Source organism: Myotis myotis, unplaced genomic scaffold (genome assembly GCF_014108235.1).
Source record: "Myotis myotis isolate mMyoMyo1 unplaced genomic scaffold, mMyoMyo1.p scaffold_m19_p_10, whole genome shotgun sequence".
Taxonomy (NCBI): domain Eukaryota; kingdom Metazoa; phylum Chordata; class Mammalia; order Chiroptera; family Vespertilionidae; genus Myotis; species Myotis myotis.
In genome coordinates, this window is record NW_023416314.1 from 69,426,302 (window position 1) to 69,449,322 (window position 23,021).

General features: G+C 44.9%; 1 long non-coding RNA gene across 1 annotated transcript in view; it reads right to left on the reverse strand.

Moving 5' to 3' along the window:
- The window catches only part of LOC118664012, a 43,311-nt gene extending 22,119 nt beyond the window's left edge, over positions 1–21,192 (reverse strand). Inside the window, exons 1-2 of the long non-coding RNA XR_004970249.1 lie at positions 21,092–21,192; positions 16,031–16,145 (exon numbers count right to left, since the gene is read on the reverse strand). This is a non-coding gene — a long non-coding RNA (uncharacterized LOC118664012). The remainder of the gene's footprint in view (positions 1–16,030; positions 16,146–21,091) is intronic.
- Between the last annotated feature and the right edge of the window lie 1,829 nt (positions 21,193–23,021).

Below are 23,021 nucleotides of genomic sequence, written 5' to 3' on the forward strand. Positions count from 1 at the left end.
GGAAATAATCATGCTGACAGACTTCTTCACAATAATATTCAATGCCAGAAAGTGTGGAGAAATAAACACATAGTTCTTTAGAAATAAAGTGTGACCCAAGAATAGTATGCTTATTCAAATATAAAGGCAACATATTAAAGAATTCAATGAAACAGTACCAATGAATTATTCAGAAGAAAAAAATGTTTACAATGAAATCCAGCCAATTAAACAATAAATCAAAATAAAGAATTCAAGGAAAGAGAAGCTGTGGTTAAAAATATATGTATAATAAAAAAAACCACATATTTGACAATAGCTATGAGTTATGGGTACAGAAATAATACAAAACTTGATCATGTACAAATAATAATATAGCTAAATAACAATAACAAAATAATGTAAGTGATATAACAATAAAAATTAAAATAAGGGAGAAGTAGTGGGAGGAATAAAAAGAGTGCTTACATGGCAGGGAATAAATCAATACTGCCTAAAATTTTTAGGGTAAAAATATGCCTACAACCTGTTAAGGTACTTCATAATCTCTTCGTAACATTAGAAGGGATATTTTAAGAAATATTTCTCTCAATAAAGAAATGTTTTTTGAAGTTAATAATTCCTTCAATTTCTGTTTCTTAGTTAGAGTTAAACAAAACAACATGTATTAGTTTTGTTTAAAAGTACCAGTATGATCTCATTTTGTACATAATGATATCTTGAGTGTCTATCTCCATCCATCCACCATCCATCCATCCATCCACTGTTCTATTCTTCTGTGCTTATGAAATTTTTTAAATCACAAATTATTTTTTTAAAAGTTTAAGCTCTCTTCAAAAGCAAAAACAAATGATTTTTTTGGTAAAGAAATAAGTTATAATCAGGTTTGGAACGCTGGATGGGATGTTTAAAGTCTTCTCTGAGTCAATGCAGGTGAGAGGGTGGGTGAGTAAGGGACGTTGTTTTTAACTAGCATTTTGTTAGGTTGTATTTTTTTTATGAATCTTATTTAATACTGTCCATTAGCTGTCATGCCTGGTCAGAAAAACGCTTTAATTTTTAAGTGTAGAACAGGACTCAGTTGAGTTTTTATTTTATTTTTGTGAGAAATGTAAACGCAGAACTGGAGAAAATAACATGGGCATGTTGCCTGATGTCAGGCTTAGTATTTTATTTTATTTTTTTAAATTTCCAAAGCAGACATGAGGTAAGGAATATGCACACCCAGAATAACTCTCCGAGCCACAAAATCCACCTGGGGTGCTGACCGCCTCTGGACACTGTTTGAAATGGGCATGGTGGTGGTGGAGCAGGCCTCAACAGTTAAGTGGAGAATGGGGAAGCAAAGGTTTTCTCTCCAACCGTTAAAGTGGGTTTTTGTTTGGGATGGGGTTCCCTCCTCCCCCTGTGGATTTTTATTTTTTAAATCTTCAATGTTATACTGGCCGCAGGCTCAACAGGCAATGAGCAGGTGAAGAGCCGATGGAAAGGTGTGCAAAAACTCCTGCATTTCCTAATGGACTTCTGAATGTATCCTGTGATCCATCGAGAAGGCCGGAGAAGGGGGCAAGGAGATGCTGCACCAGCTACTGCAGCCTGAAGACAAAGTTGGTGTCTCTTTGGACTTTAAAACTATTCCTAGCCAAAACTGGTTTGGCTCAGTGGATAGAGTGTCAGCCTGCGGACTGAAGGGTCCCAGGTTCGATTCCGGTCAAGGGCATGTACCTGGGTTGTGGGCACATCCCCAGTGGGAGATGTGCAGGAGGCAGCTGATCGATGTTTCTCTCTCATCGATGTTTCTAACTCTCTATCTCTCTCCCTTCCTCTCTGTAAAAAATCAATAAAGTATATTTAAAAAAAAACACCAAAAAACAAAAAAGCTATGCAGCTTACTTTATTTTTGTTTAATCAACTAAACAAATGTGTTGTCCATGTGAAAAAATAAAATCTCTTCCTCTGTTATATGGTAAAAAGCAAACAGAAAAGGAAAAAGATGAAGTACTCAGGGACACATAGGCTGCTGTGATCTGAGCCAGCATTCATCCCACTCTGCTATTCTGATTTCCTATTAAGAATTTAAGCAGTGCATAAAGGCATCGAAAAGAAAGATTTTAGAAAATCACACTAAGTCCCACTACCTAGAAATAGCCATCATTGCCATTAAGCAAACAGCCTTACAAGTAATTTTTATCCAGATATCCTCATATAAAAATTAGTGGATAGATGTATAGATGAGCAGAGAAATAATATTATAAAAATAAAAGATTATATGTGCTATTTACTAACAAAAAATCCATTTAATTCATAAACCATGATATTGTCTAAAGTGATATTAGAAATCAGACCCATATACCTCCTAGATAACTATACCACCTGCACACACACACACACACACACACACACACACACACGGACGGCCTACTCGCCTACATCGTTCTGAGGTCTGTCTGAGTCTTGTCTGCACACCTAGAAGGGGTTACCCTTGCCTAACTTGTCACACCTCACTCTGAAGGCATCTTACATGGATATCAGAGCAGAGACCTGAGATGTATGTATGAGAAAAGTTTCAAAAGGAAGGGCAGTTCCCATGGCCTGGTAGCTCAGTTGGTTGGAGCATCGTCCTGACCGCCCAGGTTATGTCAGAGCACATATAAGGAACAACCACGGAATGCATAAATAAGTGGAACAACAAATCTCTCTCTCTCTCTCTCTCTCTCTCGCTCGCTCGCTCTCTCTCTCTCTCTCTCTCTCTCTCTTGCTCTCACTCTCGCTCTCTGTTTCTCAAATCCATAAATTTAAAAAATTCAAAAGGAAGGGTAGTTAAAGCCAAGAGGACTGAGAGGAAAGGGCTTAGGGACAATGATGTGAGTACTATGGAGCAGCAGAAGGAAATAGGTGGGCGCAGGGTGCAAGAAAACAGGCAAGAAGGGAAGAGAGCTGAGGGGAGGGGGGGCGGGAATAGAATAAAGATCTGGTTCCCACAGAAAAGACACTTTTCCAAATGGCATGGGCTGGCATGAGCAGAAAAGGGGATGCAAACTGAGCAAATCAACTTCACAGAGACCAGGTTTCGAGGGAAAGAACGCCCAGCTCAAGAAACTGATCCTCTTTTAGAGGGAGGATACTGAGGGAGGAGGTGCCACCTAATCTGCAGACGCAGTTCAAAAGCAACATCAGTGACCCCGGAGCATCCTATATAATAAAAGCCCAGCGATCATAATGGCGTAACGACCAGAACGACTGCTCAACTAGTCACTATGAGATGCACTGACCACCTCTCAGTCCTTTCCCACCCACCCCCCCACCCCTGTCCACAGGCTCCGATCGCCCAATGGCGAACGGGTGAGTGACGGCGGGGTAGGACTAGGGACTGGCGAGGGGAACCGGGTGGGTGGTGATGGTGGGGCAGGACTGGGGATGGAGAGTGGGCTTAAGATGGCCCTGATCACGGGCTAGGCCTAGAGATCCTACCCACGCATGCGCTGGGCCTCTAGTATAACATGAAACTCTGTGTGAAGATACTGGCTATTTGGACATGGTTCTCTCACCCAAGCTCATGAACCTTTTCCTCCCAGGAGGGATACACACACAGAGAAGGATGCCCAGTAACTTGGCTGCTTCTTGGAGCGCGTTGACTGGTACTAGAAGCCCTGAATTCTACAGGGAAGCCTAAATAAGGCCCATGTAACTACTCAGACCTCCAGGCTGTTAATCACATTAATGGTGACACTCTAATTGAGTTTCTATCAAGCACCATCACAATGTCTTGTCTTCATGTGAAGCAATACCAAAAAATCAGGTCTTCCCTAATGATCAGAACTAATTTGAGCAGACTTGGTTTCCATTTTCTTGCTCTTCCAAACCACTCTCAACTACAGATCAACCCCTAGCTGAAAGCATTCAGTGGCTCTGTAATACCTTTAAAATTTAGCACAATGTCCTTTGCATTCAACTTCCTCTACAATCTGGCCCCTATCTTTGTAGTTTTCTTTTCCTCTTCATCATTGCAATCACTCAGTGATCTAAAAGATTATCCGCCATTTCCAGATCACACCATGCACCCACCACTCCAGACCTTTATTATGACGTTCCCACTGCCAGACATGCCTTTGCTCGTGATCTTTCAATCAAAATCCTACTCATCTTACCAGGCACATAGCTCCCATGCTCCTTACCCCCTGAACTCCCATCAGAATTAGCCTCCCTTCCTGTCGGTGCCATAGCAATTTACTTGGACTTCATTCATTTTTGCCTTGTATTAGACGCTGTTTAAATCTGTCTTGATTGACCTTATAGGTGGGAAGCGAATGGACGTTTATTGAACATCTACTGTGGGTGCCATGCACTTTCATAGACATCATCTCATGTATCCTGTTGCTAACTTGCAGTAGTGTGCTCACACATTTCAGGTGTTCATAAATGCTGGTTGTGTTACTCTACAAAAAGATCACTATGTCTCCATTAGGGGACTTGGAAGAAATGAGAAAAAGGGTGGGGCTGATCAACTCAGTTGGACGGCCTGGAGCAGGGGTGGGGAACCTTTTTCTGCGAAGGGCCATTTGGATATTTATGACATCATCCAAGGGTCATACGAAATTATCAACTTAAAAATTAGCCTGCTATATTCGGTCAAACATTTAATTAAGTCACCCCTAATGTCTTGGCAGGGCCGGGCCAAATGATTGTGCGGGCCTTATATGGCCTGCAGGGCGGACATTCCGCACTCCTGGCCTAGAGAAAGGGTGACAAATATTTAATCTTTGATAAGTTTGTGTTAGAAAATGCCCTAGCCAGAAAAGAACATCTCTCTCTCCCCCCCCCCCCCTTTATGCTTATTTTTCACCCAGGAACTCTGAAAATCTCATTTCTATTCTGCCCAGAGCCAGACCTCATCAGACTCATGGTTCTAATTCGATCACTAATTGTCTGTGGACTTTAAGCAGAATGGTACCCCTCACTCTGTCTCAGTTTTAACTTGTACTATAAAATGGGGAGTTTGGGGAATTTGGGCTGCATGATCTCAAGGGTCCTTCAGTTCCATAAAATCCTAAAATTCAGTGTTGAATAAGCCTATACTGAATGCCTTGGAAATTGACTTATTCTTCAGGCCAATCTGTAAACACCAAAAAATAAATGGGACATTACATAGAGAGGGCAATAGATCTGTGAATGTTTTCTCTGTGGGCGCATCTGGGAGACAGTGGGAAAGCTGTCAATCCATAAAAGTATATTTTCAAGGAATTTTAAAATTTATCCAAATGGATACCTAAATGGGAAAAACATTGCTTGGATACTCCCCACGAGGGGTTACCGTTGCTGTTGTTATTGTTACTGGGAAACCAATAAGGGTTCATTTTAAATACGTTAATCTTACAATGAAGAATCTCATAAAAAAAAAAAAAATCCACAGACCAATAGAGTTCAATGAACAACGTTAACAAGTAAGTTCTCTTCACTTACATCTAACATCTGACTAATCATCCAGGAGGAGCTTGTTGACTACATGAATAAGTAAATCAACAGTGTTTGCCTCAACGTCTGCAGGGGCAGAGGAGGAAGGTAACAATTGATTTTTGTCAGATAATCAGTGAAAGCACCTCACTCACTGCTTAATAACCAGTTGATCTGAATTCAACTATTGTTTTCAAAACCATCAACTAGACTGGACTATATATCTCCCCTCAGGCAGGGTGAAAAGATGCAGTTTATAGATAAAGCCTGTGCATATACAAAAAGCAACATAACCTTGAGAACGTTTGGCTTGATTTTGGTGGGGCCTACCATGGATCTCTGCCTCCCAGGGGTACCCGAAGTTCTTTGTCCCCTCCCCTGTCAGCGAAAGCCACGAATAAACAGGCTCTTTGGCTGCTAGGGTCAGGGTCAAACTCACACCTTTGTTTATATCAAATATTTACTTTGTGCAGTTCTGATATTTCCACTATGATTGTTTTACCCAGGGCTGTATAATAATGGATCTCAAATGTAGAAATGCCATAGTGGTCCCAATAAAAAAGTCCCTGATTATATAAAGACTATTCATTTGCTGTAAGTAAAAGGTATTTATTCTGCAGAGGGGAAAAAATAAAAGAAAAAAAGGAGACCAAGAAATTTTTTTTTTGATTGGGTACTTTTGGGGACAGTGGGGCTGGTATGATGTGAAATTCTGAAGAAGAAGAAAAATATCCAGAAGAAAAGGGAAAAGAGAAACAAGGACGAATGTATATTCCCCAGTATAATATATTTTTAGTGGAAACAGGGGAGATGCAGGGACCTTCCGGCTAAATACAGTCAGTCCTTCAGCTCTGAGAAGGCCAAACCAAGCCAGTCTACAAAGAGCGGCACAGTTTAGAGACCAAGGCTGTGAAATCAACACAATTTTTTAAAAAGGAAAAAGAAAACCAAATCAGTTAATAGAATTTGGGGCAAAAAAAAAAAAAAAAATCAATGAAATATTTTTTAAGATCAATTTCCTCATACATTTTCGTATCCTTTTTTAAAAGTTTTTTCCCCACTATAATGAATGCCTTTCAAAAGTATTTTATTTACTGCAGATTTCCCCCCAAAACAACATTTCCCCCAAATCTGTATTTTCAATATATTAATAAAATAGGTTCAACCGTCTTGTTTGGTTTTGTATATATTGCTAGCATTTTTTCCCCCTGAAAGTTCCTTTCCTCAAGTTGTATTTTTTTTAATTCAGGGTATTTAAAAATGATTACTACTTTTTCAGGGATTGTATCATTATGGAATAATTAAGATTTAAAAATTTTGACTATCTTTATGATTCAGAAATCCCTTAATCCAATTATCAGGGTAAAGGAGAAACTGACCTTTCTCCCTTTCAATACTGATTCTAGTTTGGAAAAAAAGAAATCTCTTTCAGAGAATACTGATTTCTATATTTACCAAAATATAATGGGCAAATTTAACAGCAGTGAAGTTTTAAATAAGCTTGACATATCAATTTACAAAATACCTCTTGTGTATAAATTTTGAGTTTATGTATATGTGCTCCTGCAGACTGGCACAGAGAAAAATGTCATTTGATATTTATATTATATGTTTAAATCTACCTCAAATAGTCCTCTAAATTTAATTTCCTGGGGTCAGGATTTTTTCTTTACTTTTTCTTTTTCCCTTTTTATTTCTTTAATTATCCTACTATATACATACTATTTTCTTTTTGCTCATTAGCAATGTTTTAATGACAAAGTAATAATGACAGAATAGTAACAAGGAGGTTCGAATTATAGTACCTATTGCTTTCCTGCTAAAGATCTCAAGGTAGCTTACAAAGAGAAAATGAAATCAGTGCTCTTTTTCTTTTCACAGGATTTAGAAATTTGACAATTGTCATTTTTTTTTACATGATTCTGATGCTAAAGCATTCCAGATAGTGCCTTGTCTATATCATTACTGGGATTTCCCTATATTCAAGGATAGAGATTAACATTTTTTTGAAAGATGTCTGATTTGGGAGTCAGGCACTGATAACTGCACAGATCCATGTCAGTCTTTTTAAGGAGACAAAAGGGTGCTAGGTTTATTTCAGACTTAAGAGTAACCTACTTTTGAAAACAAAACAAAACACTACCCTATGTCAAAAATAATGTCAATATTTAGCTTATTTATGTGGTAGACTCCACTTTAATTTTAAATGAAACTCAGAATAATTCATATCTTCTAGCATACTAGTCAGCCAGCATGACTATGTCTTAACATTAGGATACCTTCAGATACAAATGGTTAACTTCTACCTCCTAGGTGAGAAGTGTGCATATGTGCATGTGTGCACAAAAAGATAACCATAATGAAATTACCAACAGGTGGACGGATGTCCAGTATGCAACTTCAGGGTTTTGATGACATCACTCAGCTAAGGTGTTAGAATAAACTTCCTGTCGCTCTCTTTACCCTGTCCCCTCCTAGTCCCTTTCTAACTAGTGTCATATTTCTCCCTCATACTTTCAGGATCTTTTAAGATCACAGCCTCCCTTCCCTACTTTCAATAAATATATATTAGCCCCCAAGAGCACATGACATCAAAAATATAATTCTGACCCCCTTGAAGAGAAAGGAGAATTCACAAGCATCAACCTCCCTTTCTAAATGCCATAAAAACCTCCATTTAATGTAAGATAGCTCTATAAACCTCCCCCCCCCCCATAAGGTTGCATATTAGCAGGCAGCAGGAAGAATGAAAAAACTTGTGTATATGGACATCTATCTTAATCACCTCATGTTTCATATTCTCTTTTCTATGGCAGACATAGTATATTTAAATGCAACAGGTTGGTGGGCATGATGCAAGGTATGAGAAACAACGATTTGTGAAATCTTGAAAAAATATAATTTAGAGCAATTCTGTAACCTGGGTTTTCATATTTTTTTGGATATATGATTTTTTGAATTATAATAATTCCTGGAGATTTCCATAAATTCCATTTCATTATTCTCTAATATGACTCCTGAAGCAACTGTCAGAACCTACTACTTTAACTTATTTAAGGTTCTCCTACATTGAAAACAACATAACAAAAATACTTTTGCCAAAAAGCAAACAGTAAATAAATAACAGTTCCTATTAATGTATGTATAATTAACTTTTTATAAGTATGACTACTATAAATAAAACAATCTATTTTGATGTGTTATAATAACGTCTAAAATTTTATAATTCCTGCAGCATATACAGAAAGAAAAGAGATAGGAAATGAGCTGAGTACTAAAACATAAACTCCTAAAATTTATATTAGTAAAAAAAAAAAAGTGCTCTTCGTTTAAAATTGTATCTGGAAAGATATTTTGACTAAAAATTATATTTATAACTACATTATTTTCAAATTAAGAAAGGAATTATGAATAGTAGAAGAAAGCAGCATATCTCCCAAAAATAACCATATTAATGAAATTACATATCTCTGTAGGAAGTTGTATTTATTTTGTGCCACATAAAAATTAATATTTTATATTAATAAACAAAATATCTTAGCTATTGAACTTTGGTTAACTGATAATATTTACTGGGATAAATTATCTTTAGTGTTGTAGACGCTACAGGAAACAAAGAAAGAAAGAAACAAAATTTCATGTTAAATCTCAGAGTAGCTAAGGGGTAGTTCACTGAGAAAGAAGATTTTCAATCATAAAAAAAATGTATAGTTTATTTTGAAAGGTTCTCCCTTTAAAAAAAAAAGATTTCCCTTTGCTCAGAATTCTAAATCATCATGAAAATTAAATTCAAAAGTAAAAGCTCATCCTAAAAGAAGAAGCTTATATCTGTATTTTTAAAGTATTTGTTTGTTATTTAAAGAGATATCAACTGTTTTCATGATTGCTTTGTACTGAAATGCAAATATTTCTTATGAAACAGGGTTTTTTGTTATTTTTCTGGATAAACTTCCTAAAAGGGAAATATCTATGAATTGCAGGTTTTATAAGTCTGCAAATACATGAAAATACTAGATTAGTGCTACTGACTAAAATGTTTTTTTTCCTTAATATTTTCATTTTAATTCTTTGACATGTTAATTAGCAAAATTTAACTCTGGAAGCTATCAATTAAAAAAATTTCTTTCTTTTTGAAATTGTATTATAAATGACAGCTTCTGTGCTCCCTTAATCATATACATATATTTTAAAATTTAAAAAGACAGTTAGGCATAAGGAAATTCACTAAGGGGAAACTGTCGTCCTCTTTTATGTAAATATTACTTCATTAAACGTGGTGTCAATGCTCAGAAGGAGGAAATCATAAAGTTTGGAGGGTATATCTGATTCACTCTTCCTTTTTAACTAATTTATAGGCTGCCCATTTGCTCACTGCCCTTCAATCGGCTGAGAAATAAAAGAACTTTCTGGACAATTCACTTTGGTTCATAGAACCCCCACCTCCAGCAAGTAGGTATTATGCTCTTTTTCTTATCCCCAACCCAGTGCTCTTGCCACAAATTCAAAGGGTAAAGGAGACTCCTGAACTTAAAAAAAAATGTATTTGATTTTTTTTTTTTTTCTACTAACCTAAGATCTGGCCTTAAAGACAATTTGACCCTGGGCTTATGACTCCCTTACAGGGTTAATTTGCTTGTTGAGATATTTAAGGGATCAATGCAGTATATGTAAATAATTACAATTTGAATGACCAGCCCTGAGCAAACTCCCTCATGTTCTCACTACGTATTTGTTCAGCTCCAGACCAGTTCTCTGACCAATTCACAACATCTGGAAAATCGTGGTATGATCCAGACACTCCTTGATTTTAGATTCATCTTTGACCTTCTGACTCCTCGTGACTTAACCCTTCTGCTTCCTTATTCCTATTTTCAACTCTCCCAACTCATTCAGGGCTATCTCTAGTCCTGGGTCTGTAGGGACCTGTCTTACTAATAACAGTTCATATCAGTGAGTCCATCCTACATATCGGAAGTAGTTTACTGACATCTCATTTCATCTTCCCAACAGCCTTATGAAATAGGTCCTTGAATATCCCCATTTTACAGGTGAGGAGACTGATTCAGAGAAAGAATTTGCTCAGGGATAAGCAGCTGAAAAGAGCGGGACTGGGGAGTAAAACAAGGTCTCACTGGCTTTCTGAGCCATTAGGTGTTCCTGCTTCCTCAAATTATGCTGCTTTTATCCCCCCCTTAAAAGGCTACAAAGAAGAGATAGCAAAGGGCCACTTTATAGATGGCGTTTGAAATGTTCTTGAGCTTTCTATTGTTTTGGTGTTTTTTTAAATTATTGTTTTAAAGAAAGAGAAGTCACTGAATAGAAGCAACGGATAGGCTCTGGATTAAAAAGTCTATGCAGAAGGCTCCAGTCTCAATAAAAATTAAATAAAATAAATAAACAAAAACAGAAAACCATATTTTCCTTTCCCTTTGAAATGTCTTTGAACGTGCTAGACAGGTTCGAGGGTACAAGTGTGGCCCTGGCCCTTTTTTTCCTAGTGCTACCCAGAAAACAGAGAGACCACATCAGATTCTGCCCATGACCACCCCTGAAATTTGCAGCCAAGACAAAAGAAATGCCTGATAGGACAAGTTAAGTGCATCAAAGAGAGGCGAGTTAAGATTGTTTGGGGGGGGGGGGGGGCGGGGTAAGAGAAGACAAAAAGATTTCTAAGCCCGTGCATGAAAAATGAATCTGGAAAAAGGAAAGAACAAAGGTAAAATATGGGTGGGGCAAAAGTAGGTTTACAATTGTTTATATGGAAAACAATACAATCATTAATAAATAATAGTACAAGAACAAACTCTGTATTTCACATACTCACAATGTAAACCTACTTTTGCCCCTCCCTGGATGTAGGAAAAGGAAAAAGAAAATATCATTCATGACAGCAAATAGTGTTATCTATTCTTGCCCTTCTATTTTTCCTTTATTCTCTCCTTGGAGGGAGTCACTTAAGCTCTGAAAATTTAGGATATAAGCTGAAAGTAAAAAGTAAATGGCAAGTATCCTAGGCGAACTGCTTTTTCCCCCTAATCAAAACTTAAAAAAAAAAAGTACAGAGTGATTTGCAAAAACAATTGTGATTAAATTCAACAGATTTTTAAAATAACTTAAAAGAAAGGAATTACAGGGAAATAAAACTACAAAGAGATCATCTTTGTGTAGGGATGCATAAAGGAGAAAAAAAGATTTTCCCCTCCGCTCTTCTGATTTGCTCTAGCCGGGTAATCCTGGGTACTGGCAGACTATGGAGCAATGGACAGATGCTTCCAGAAAAGATTATCTTTTATCTGTCATGCAGGGAATAACTCTGGCCCTATGACTGTTGATTCTGTGATCTAAACCTTGTATAAACCTTGCTATAAGTATCAAGCAGGAAAAAAACCACACCAATAATAATAATAATAGTGATGATAATAACAATAACTAACATTTATGAGCACTGATGAGGTATAAAGCACTATCTATGTATAATCTCACTTAATCCTCACCAGAACCTTATGGTTGCTGTCATTATCCCCATTTTACAGATGAGGAAATTGAGAAAACAAAGAACCAGTTGTACTTAGATGGATTTTCTATACTTGAGGCTCAGCAGCAGCAATCTGCTGCTTTCTTGCTTCAGTACAAATACACACACTTCACCCTGTCCTCCCACAATCTACTACAAAATCTTTGCAAATGCAGATCCTAATCTGGGCCTTTCACTTCCAGGGTAATCCCCCAGCTATGACTTCCACTGGCGGAACACCCTGGGAGTGTTGAATAAGAGCATCTAGCTCCCCCTGAAAATAAAGTTTATGTCCGTATGGATCCTTGCTATAGTCAGTAAATGCCCTTTGCCCTGACAGAGGCCTTTCTCATTGCCAGGAGGAATTCTGAGGGCCCTGCAGGAAAGGAAGAGCTTTTGAAAGGCTGGGAACTGGGAAGTCACCTTTGCACAGTGACCTCTCCATACCCATTTTGGGCTTAATGACTTCCAATTTCTCCTTCACCGACTTGCCTGCCATAAAGCCCCTTGCTGTGCTGTGTAGAAGCAGTCTGGACCAGTCACCCAGACTAACCATCCAACAAACACGCCATTCCTTTGCTTCTCAAGGAATCCCCATCCCATCTAGCTGTGAGTTCCCCTGACTTTGCCAAGAACACGCAGAACCAGGCTAGCTCGGTCATTAAAACTTCTCATCTTGCCCTCACCGGTTTGGCTCAGTGGATAGAGCGTCAGCCTGCGGACTGAAGGGTCCCAGGTTTGATTCCGGTCAAGGGCATGTACCTTGGTTGCAGGCACATCCCCAGTGGGAGATGTGCAGGGGGCAGCTGATGGATGTTTCTCTCTCATCGATGTTTCTGACTCTCTATCCCTCTCCCTTCCTCTCTGTAAAAAATCAATAAAATATATTTAAAAAAAACAAAAACCTCTCATCTGTTTCTGTCCCTCAGCTCGAGGCCCACCTTGCCTTTCAGTTACTCATTTTCTGTTCAACATTTATTCTAGCCATTTGCTAAATATGAACTAAGTTTTAAGTATTTGCTCTCAAAAGTGGGGGGGGGGGGGGCGCAAAATGCTTGATGAAAATGCAACAGAATGCTACTAGGAAAGAAACAAAAGGAACAGCTAGAAATCAAGATTTGAAGATGCAACCTAAGCTTTAAACTTTAATATTGTAAAATACAGGCCTTAGGGATTAACTAGATCAGCGGTTCTCAACCTGTGGGTCGCGACCCCTTTAGGGATCGAACAACCCTCTCACAGGGGTCGCCTAAGACCATCGGAAAACACATATATTACATATTGTTTTTGTGATTAATCACTATGCTTTAATTATGTTCAATTTGTAACAATGAAATTGGGGATCACCACAACATAAGGAACTGTATTAAAGGGTCGCGGCATTAGGAAGGTTGAGAACCACTGAACTAGATGAAAAAATGTTAAATTGGGGTTCGTGGAGCCTAAGGAAGTCATTAACTTCCTGAAATTGTATGTAAAATATCTGTGGGTTTTTTTTTCTTGTTTTGCTGTTCTGGGAAGAAGGTCCATAGTTTCATTAGGTTATCAAAGGGAAAAAAATTTACTTATATCTCCAATGCCTAAAATAAGGCCTGATATACAGTAGGGACTCAGTAAATATTTTTTTTTTAAAAAAAATTCAATGTTTGTTGAATAAATGGATGGTTGAAGGGTCTGAGCTCTAACGCATCTAATTTTATAAACGGAGAAATTGAGTCCTAGAAAGGATATAACTGCTTCTTCAAGGTCATGAGCCTAAGTAGTCAGGACCGGTAGGATTAGCTGTTTTAACTCTTTCCACTGCCAGTTGGTGTTTTTTTTGCCTTTTAATTTAATCATATCTTTCACTCCATTTCATTTTCTTTTTCCCAATCCATTTCTTTTTAAGCAGAAAAAACGCATCTTATTTCCTAGTTGGAAGTTGCCAGCTAGTGTATATCCCAAAGGGGAGGTGGGGGAGCGAACAGCAGGAGGGTCTATGGAAAAGGCCACCAGAATAATTTGTTTGTGATAGCACACACAGCACGGCTACCATTCCTATGTGCTGAGGACATGATTAATATGGTATCAAAATGGCTGTGGTTGATGGAAATATGTAAAGCTAAAATAAGTGAAGTTAGATCTAGGGGGTGGCAGTCAATCATAAGCTTAAAATTGGCCAGCCCAAGCAGCTTTCCTATGAGCAGGCCTGCTTGGTTGAAAGCTCCTTTTGAGGGCCTTCCTTGCTTGTAAAGTAATTAGGAAATCCTGGAGAATTCAAAGCAGGCCTTCCCTCCCCTCCAAACAGTTCACAATCAAACCCAGCAGACAAGAAAGGTGAGACTCAAACTGCTACCCAGAGGAGAGGGCTAGGGAGAGGGCCTAGTCCTCACAGAGCTGCTCCTAGGAGAGACTTTGAAAGAGAGCAAGGGACGTACTCTGTGACACAGCAAATTTCTTGTGCTAACAACTCCCTCGGCAAACTGAGGCCAACAGGAAGACTCTGAGGTCTAGGACATGTCAGAGGCAAGGTAGGAAAGCTCTTCTTAACCTAGTGATACCCCCAGAATGTTAATTACTTGCAGAAGATCCTTTCAGTAAACTCTTCTTTGAAGCACCACCCTCCCAACCCCCCCATCGTAAATGCAAGTCATTTTGGAAGGGACTCTGTTCCCATGCTCTGGGTAGTGTTTATGGATTACCTGTATTATTTGGTAGTGGTAGAAAATGTTTAGTGAGGAAGAAAGAGCCCAGAGGAGATAATAAACAACCTGCGTCTGAGCGAGCCCCAGCTGTGTGACCTTGATGGAATCACTTAACCTCTCTGAACCTCTGTTGTTTGATTTGTAAAACAAAGGTTTCAATTTACATAGCCTCAAAAGCACTTTCCAGCTTTGGCTACCACATATTATATCTAAGTATGAGGTTTAACCCATTGACAGGTTTTTCAAACATGATCAGAAAAGGTTACTCTTCAGCTAGAACAAAACAAAACAAGTCCTCCCCCCATATTATTTTCTTAGATTTCTCTTGCAATCGAGATAGCAATTAAAGGGGAGAGGGAGGGATGCTAATTTATTGGAATGAACAGCAACCCTATTGCTCTAAGACGATGAAAACTTCAGAATCTTATGTTCAAAGGGGAGATTTTTAAAAAGATAGGCTCAGCCAATGATTTGAAGACCTTACCTCCACTTTCTATGGTGGGATTATGGAGGATTCGAGCCAATTTATTTATTATTTGGGTTCCACTCTCAAAATGTAGACATTTTACAAAAATCTACGTAGCAGTCATTTCATTCATAGAGCAAATAGGCTTGTTTTGTGATGATCTGGAGGCCTTCCCTGCCATGTGCCTCAAGTTTCCCTCAAAGATTGCTAACAGCTTCCTACATTTTGCTCATATAACATCCAAGGATTAGCCGGGTAGCTTAGTTTCTCCCTTCCTCATAAATCTAACAACCCTGGGGTTTCAAAATTCCCTGCCAAGCTTCGGACTACATTCCCCAACAAGAATCTAATATGACACTGAAGCTCAGAAAGGCAGCTAAACAAAAGCTCTGTAGCAAAGGACTTTACAGGTTAATAGAAAAAGTAAATGTATTTCGAGTTTAATGTGTTCCCCTTCAAAAAAAATCCATAACCTAAAACTTCTATCTATCCTATGCTGAACTTCAGTTAAGGAGACATAACTCAATGATTCAGTTTCCTTGGAGAAACTAAACTCAGCAAATGACCCAACTCTGCACCTCTCCTGGGCCCCTGAGAGGCCTGAAATAGCCCAAGAAGTGGGGAGTGGAGAGGAAACTGTGAGCCCCACTGAGTGAGGCCTGCCCCCCTTCGTAATGGGGACTTGGGAGCCTCCAAACACAAAGGCCCAACTCCCGATGGGGATAAGACAGGAAGGGGGCCCGACTCCGGGGTACTGTGTCTTTCCTTATGTCACCTATGATGGGTGTCTTCCTTGCCAAAGACTACGCCATTGAGGATGGTCCTCAATGTTGGATCCCTGGCTTCCCTGCGCCTCATCCCCAAGTGGGGAGTGTGTGTGGAGGCCCTTGGGCCTGCCTAGGCCAAGGGGCGGTGGGCCGAGGTATCTGCACTCACCTGGGACTCCAGAGCTCCCTTGACTGGACCCTTCAGCTCCTGCGACCTCTGAGACCCCCTCCTCCGGTGGCCACCCCTCATGCAGACCTCCAGGTGTCAGGACAGGTTTGAGCACCTGAAAGGACAAATAGATGGGTAAGGTTACTCTGCTGGCTCAGAGAAGGGAGAGATTGGGGGCAGGGTCATTTTGTAGGAAATTAAGGGGAGGGGAGGCTGTAGTGGAGGGGAAAGGCAAAAAGGCACACCTGGGCCACGGGCTACAAGGCAGGGATGCTGATGCAGGAGAGCTTTTCAGAGGTGCCCACAAGGCCTCCCAGTTTGAGAAGCATCTGGGACAGAGAAGAGGGTCCTGGTCTGAGATCGAAGCAAGTGGGCCCAGGACCTTTGACTCCATCCCTTCCTTGGTCTCCAGCCTAAGGCACGGAAGGCAGAGGGACTCAGCAGCCACAGGGCTTGGAATGAGGATAGAAGGGGAGAAAAGGCACAAGGGGTCTAACGCTGGCCCTAGCTGGGTAGGCGAGGAGACCCAGAGGGAGAAGCCAAAAGTGGGCCTGAGGGGGCAGCATGCAGTAGCCCCCAGCCCGACGCAGCCACTAGAGGGCAGATGGCGGGGAGGGGTCTCTGTGGTGCCCTCACCCCTTCCTTACTCCAGAGGCAGTCTGGTTTTCTCACACAGGCAAAACCTAAGCTAGTTGACTGGGCTGTGAGGACCAAGTTGCCCCAGCAGCTTCCTGGACACTTTCCACTGGGTGGGTGGGGGGGGGGGGGGTCGGGGGGAGAAGCAGACTGAGGTGGGGAAGGGTCTCCCTTCTCTATAGGGCTCTAGGGGTTGGCATCAGGTGCAAATGCTTGGAAGTTTCCATCAGGCCCTTGATGAACTAAGTGACAGCGTGGCTTTTTTCAAAAGGGGTGCATTAGCACTTTGAGGGTTCAAAGAGATGCCCCCCCTCTTTGCCGACCTTCCCCAGCAAAGGCAAAATGGGGAGAAAGGGTTTGATCAGCTCCCACTGGCCCCAGGCTGACGCAACCGCCCTGACGAGGGAGGGAAAGACGCACAAAAAGCCACAGGTTTTCACTCATCGTGAAGGGGAAGGGGAGAGGGTCTTTGCCTGGGGTCCCACCCGGAGTGAGACACCCCTCCCGGGAAGCCCTCCCCCGACCCCCGACCCCGGGCGGGATTGCAGGCGGGCGCCCCAGCCCCGGCGAGCGGCCGCCCCAGCTGCTGGGCTGCAGTAGCAGCAGCTCCTTGGAGGCAGCAACAGTTGTCTGGCCGAGGCGAGGGCTCGCTCGGGCGTGCACGACGCCGGCGGCGGCCGGGTGCTCCTGGGCTCCGCGGCCCGGGCCCCAGACCTAGCCTCCGTGGGAACAGTGAGGGGACCCCCGGCACCGGAGCCCCCATAGCCTGCGCTGTGGTGGCTCAACCCCTTCGGTGCAAGTTCACTTCTCTTAGGTCACCTCTCTCCCAAATCTGGTGGAGATCGAGGCTTTGGGGGAGAGGAGAGGAGGGCTTCCTGGCCAGGGCGAGGTGGGGGGTGGGGGGAGGAGTAAGAAGCAAAAGACAAAAGCAGAGCCGAGGGGACCCAGGGTGAAGCTATTTTTAACCCAACGTGGCTCTCCCGCCTGTCCCTCGGCGAGGCTGTCGCTCCACAGACGGCCCCACGCGAGAGGCAGGGAGGAAACCCACCCGGGGCTTTTGCTTTTGCTCCATCTCCTTTGAGCATCGGAGAGACCCTTTTACTCTCTCCGCACACGCCATCGGGGGGGAAAAATCTCCTTTATCTGCGGAGAGGGACTCGGATTTAACCCGAGAGCTTGGCGTCCTCGTCTTAGGTGCTTTCTCGAAGGCTGAGCTGGAAAGACTGACTCTGCCCAGCAGTCCCCTCTCCCTGCTCCTTCCTCCACTCGGGGAGGGGAGGGTCTGGGTGCCCAGCGACCCGGGAGCGGATGGTTGGTGGTGGTGGTGGTTGGGGTGCGGGGGAATTCAGGCCCTCCCCGAAAACGAGTAGCCTTGCAGCCCTCGGGTCTTGGCCTCTCCTATCCCTGGACACATCCTCTACCCTTGACCATCCCTCTGGACGCCTGCGTGTGTCCGTGTGTCCTTCTGGTCCAGTCCCTAAGGACGTCTGGCAGTCCCTCAGGCGAAGGGCATGGGGCGCAGATCATGGCGAAGGCCTGATTGCACCACTTGTAACCAAAGTGGTCACGACTGCAAGGAGTGGAGGGGGAGGAGGGGGACCACAGACGGTCCCCAATCCTGCAGTTCTGCCTCCCTGACCAGGACGGGCTGCCTCGGGAGGCCTGGACGGGGCTGCTGCTGCTGCTCTAGGCTGCAGAGTCGGGTGCCACCTCGTCTCTAAAAGCTCCTTCTCTGTGGCGGGCGGGGGGGGGGGGCAGTTTTTTTTACTGTTTTACCCCCTTGGGTGCTACTCAGTTTTGAAAAAGACAAGATGGGATGGGGGGAACCCGATGCTGCAAAACGCCCTAAATTAGGTTGGAAGCAGGTGCCCGGGGAAGGAGGAACTCCGGGGATCGGGCGATGCCTGTCTGGGTTTCCCCTCTTTTCGGAGCCACCAATTCACCGCGGCTCGCCTCACCTTGGGGTCCCCGGCTAGGACGGAGGATGCCCAGGCCTCCTGCCCCTCCCTCAGGGATTTCCCCACCCCCACAGTGCGGTTGGAGCTCTAGGGTCCGACGTGACTAGAAAATGTCCTAAACTGATGCCTATCCCAGGTACTGCCTGGGCTCTAAGACCAGTGAATGGGGTTATTCGGGGTGTGGGCGGGGGTAGCGGGGAAGACACAACTTCTGTAAACTTTTATTGTATTTTAGCTGCTTCCCACTTCTCCGAACACACAACGCACACCGCCTGCTCCAATTTCCCCCTGTGATACAAAGTCCACTAAGAAGTTGGGGGCGGGGGGCCCCCAATGAAGGACAGGCTGGTGACCAAAGCCTCGGCGAGCGCTGGGAGGACGGGAGGGAAAGGATGAACCCTTCCCTGGAACGCGGGGACGGGGCTGGGGAAGGCTCCGGCCGCGCCGCTTCGGGAAGGTGTGTGGGCTTCGGCGATCGCTCGCAGGCTTCTCGACGAGTGCGCCCTCCGCGAATGCTTTTTGGGGTAAGGGCTTCCGGCTATTGAGTTATGTACAGCAAGCCCAGACCGCAAAAAGATTCGCGAAGGGCAGAGTCTGCCGGCTTCTTCGGGCCGCCGCCGCCGCCGCCGCCTTCCTTCCGCCCAGGATGCCTCCGAACCCCGGAGCCGAGCAGGCTGGGTCTCCCCGGCGCGCTCCAGCGCGGCTCAGCCTTCCCACCCGCGCCGCCCGCCTTCTCCCGCCCCGCTCCGCGCCCCCCGACCCATCCCTGCTTTTCTCCACACCGTCCGCGATCCCCCAACTCAGCCGGCACAGCCTCGAGCGAGGTGTGCGGAGAGCGAGAAGAGGAGCGCCGAGGGGGACCAGGAACCCCGCCGCCCAGCCTCCACCCCTCTCCCGTAGCTCTAACACTCGAGCCTCCCCGCCTATCCTATCGGCCCCGTTCCCCTCTCCAGGGCTGCGCCAGCCCCGCTGCAAGGTCGCGGATCTCTAAACAGGTAGAGTTCGGATTCCCCCTAAAACCCCTCTTATCCCTCCTAGTCCCCCAGCCGAGGTTCCAGCCGTGACTACAGGCGCTGCGTAAAGAGAAAAACTCCCCCAGAGCACTAAATAAATACAGACGAGGCTGCCAGCTCATTGGTACGGACTAAAATCGTCACCCACCAATCAGGAGAGAGCTCACATTTTCTTCTTCCTTTTTTTTTTTTTTTCCATAAGGGGGAGGGAGAAAAAAAATATTTCCATTTCTAATTATTCAACAAAACCCAGATTGGAACACGTTAAAATATTGTTGTTGCAAAAAAGCTGGCCATGACCCCTATTCTAGCCCAGGTGAGGTGAGGGGCGCGAGATATTGGGCAAACGGGGTTCCAGAGAGCGACCTCTCCCACAGGGACCCAAACCAGAAGATTCTGACAGAATCACAGGCAAAGATGAATATAAAATAAACCCGAAGTCCACCCTAGTCAGCCTACTTCTATAATATGGTAATCTCTCTCCCCCCCACCCCCCCACCCTCCAGTTCTCAATGCTCAGTAGGAACATTCTCACCCTCCCCCAAACCCGTCTAGATATTGGGTGTCTAATAGCCCACTCGCCTCAGGTGCCCTTTCATTGCTGCAGCCCCTCCCCCCACTCCGTACCCATTCTGCAGATTAGTGGGGGAACAACAAGTCTGGAGCCCCTCACAGACCGCCGCCTCCTACAGATGCGAGAATCCAGCATCTGCGGGGGGGGGGGGGGGGAGAGGGCGGGGGGACGGGGGGCGGGGGGGAGGGGAGGAAGGGAGACTGGAGTGGAAGAAGGACAGAGGAGATCTCTTTCCTACGTTCACCCTCCTTCCCTCTTCCTTCTCTCCCTCTAGGTCCCCTCCGGCATCCCAAAAATCCAGACTTGGAGAGGGTGCCTTCCTACTTCCCAGGCCAGCGCCACCCTTCCAAAGCCTCTCTTGCCCCGCCCCGCCCCCCCCAACGGTGTCCAAGAATGGTGTGACCATCTCCCTCCCCAGCGGTAGTCACCCGGTAGGGAAAAACACAGCCAAGGTAGGATGCTGCAAAATTGCAATAACTTAGGGCGAAAGTTGCCATATTTGTTCTTTGCCACCTTGGAATCGACGTGCGCTGGCACGCGCACACGCGCACACACACACACACACACACACACACTTGCTCAGCACGCCGGGAGAAAACGTAGCTAGACGAAGTAGTCACTGTCTCCTGTCGGCCCACCCCCTCTGCTCATCCATCACCCTCCTGCGGCTCTGCGACCCACCCACCCTCCCGCCGCCTACCCTCCGCGGCGACCCGCAGACGCACGCACACACCCTCCCAGCGTCCGCGCGCCTGGCGCTCCAAAAGGGGGCTCCACAGGCTGCTTCGCGGCGCCGGGCAACTGGGGGAAAAAAGTTCTGCTTAGCCGACCACTGAGCTACCCACCACCGGCCGACCTTAGACCAATCCCCTCTCCTTACCTGGGTCCGGAGGCCCCGGGAGCGCGCTGGTCCGGTCCGCACTGCAGCCAGCTGGAAGGAGCCGCTCGCCAACAGGCCCGCTCCTCTCGCGCCCCTCCCCGCCCCCCACAAGTGTTTGCCCAGCGGCAAAGCAGGCTTTTCCAGGTAAGTATATAAGTTACTGTTCTGTGTGGGAGGGTCACGATCTTGGCAATTGAGGCTTTCCAGGGTTAACCCCTGCGTTCCTGCCTTCCCCCAACTTGTTGAGGACTCGTCGAGTCCCAGGCTGAGCGAGCGAGCGCGCCAGCCAGCGCGCCGGCCGGGAGGGGAGAGAAGTGCACGGGACAGCGAGGCTGCCAGTGGGGGAGTTCAGATGTACCCCCTGGCAGCGGTTTTCATTGGATAGGTCCTTCCCCCACGCCTGTCCCCCCTGTTTCGGTGCTCCCCCCCCCCCCCCCCGTCTCCCTTGTAGGGGACGTCTCCAGGCAAAGTCACGATTCCTTCTCAGTTCGGAATGAACTGTGACTAGAGCCATGACGAAGCCAGCGCGCATTACTCACTTTTTGCAGTCACGACTTGGGAACCCGTGCTGGTTCCAACCAAAATTACACCGCTACCATTGAATTATTTAATAGGTTCCAGTTTGGGGTAAACTTGTGCATTGTGTAAAGCGATGGAGGAGGAGGAGGAGGGGAAAATTAGAACCTGGGGCGTCCTCCCCACTCCCTTCATGACACTTGGACGTCCCCAGCCGTTCCACGTGTTGCAACCGTCCCACCCCTCCCTGCCCGACCGCCCCCCTCCCAACCCCAGTTATTTTCTGTGCAAATGTGGAAGAATTTGTAAACACAACCACGCAACTTTAGGGCGAGGCTTGGGAAAGGGAACTAGTAGGATGAATGAAGAGGATGGTGAGGGATGGGCGAGAGGTTTTGAGCAGCTTTGGTTTAAGCTGAATTGTCAAGGCAAAGTGTGTGATGCAACGTTGTGTTATTCTCCACAAATAAGTAACAGCCCTTGTTACTATTATGAGTTGGCGAATACTCAGTCTCTGCCAGGGACTCTTCCCAGAGAGGGACTGCTTCTGAGCTAAAAATAACTGGACGCCCACCCCCCAGGGCTACTCCTCGCAGGTCACTAAAGCCAGAGGCTGTTGCTGGATTGGGATGGGGCATAGGGGGCAGAGAGTACCTGAAGACTAGCCCCCCTCAGATACTTACCTCACCGCCCCGAGTTTATTATTATTTTTTAATTACATAGACGATATCCCTGTGTGTATACAGCTTACTGCAGGTCCTCAAGATTGCCTCATTTTCCCCACCATCTCCATCCATCCTGGTGGCCAGGTTGAGGATTCCTTTTTATTGCTCCTCTACCAGGAGTCAATCAGTATAAATGTCTTTGTGCGGGGGGGGGGGGGGGGGTGATAGTCATCCCCACCCCTGGCCTCTGATAACCTTCCTCCCTCCTCACCTGCCTGGTTACAGGTTTGGCCAAGGTGTTGTCTGGAGTTGATTGCAATGAATCTCACTCTAGGTCGAGCCCATAATCCCAGGGAGTTGATGGTCTCCCCAATAACATTTGCTAACTAGGAGAGCCCCTCTCCCCAGTTCCCCTCAGAGCCAGTTTTCAGATATCCTTTGGCTTTGGGTTTTAAAGCGCCTGGCGATGTTCCCAAGCCTGAATTCTCTGTGCATCGTACCAGCAACTCCTGTGCCTTGGCTTCTAAATGCATTCGCCCCACCAACTCCTTCAGGGCTCCTATGACTAGGACGCGAAGCGGGAATAATAAGAAAAATGCCATAATGCACAGATACACCCTTACACACCTCACAGGAATTGCAAAATGTGGGAGTGTGGGGGGCATGAAGTGGGAGAGGATGAGAGTCCGAATAAAGCAACCTATAGCCTCTTATTTTGAGAGTCACCACCACCGGAGAGAAATCTTTCA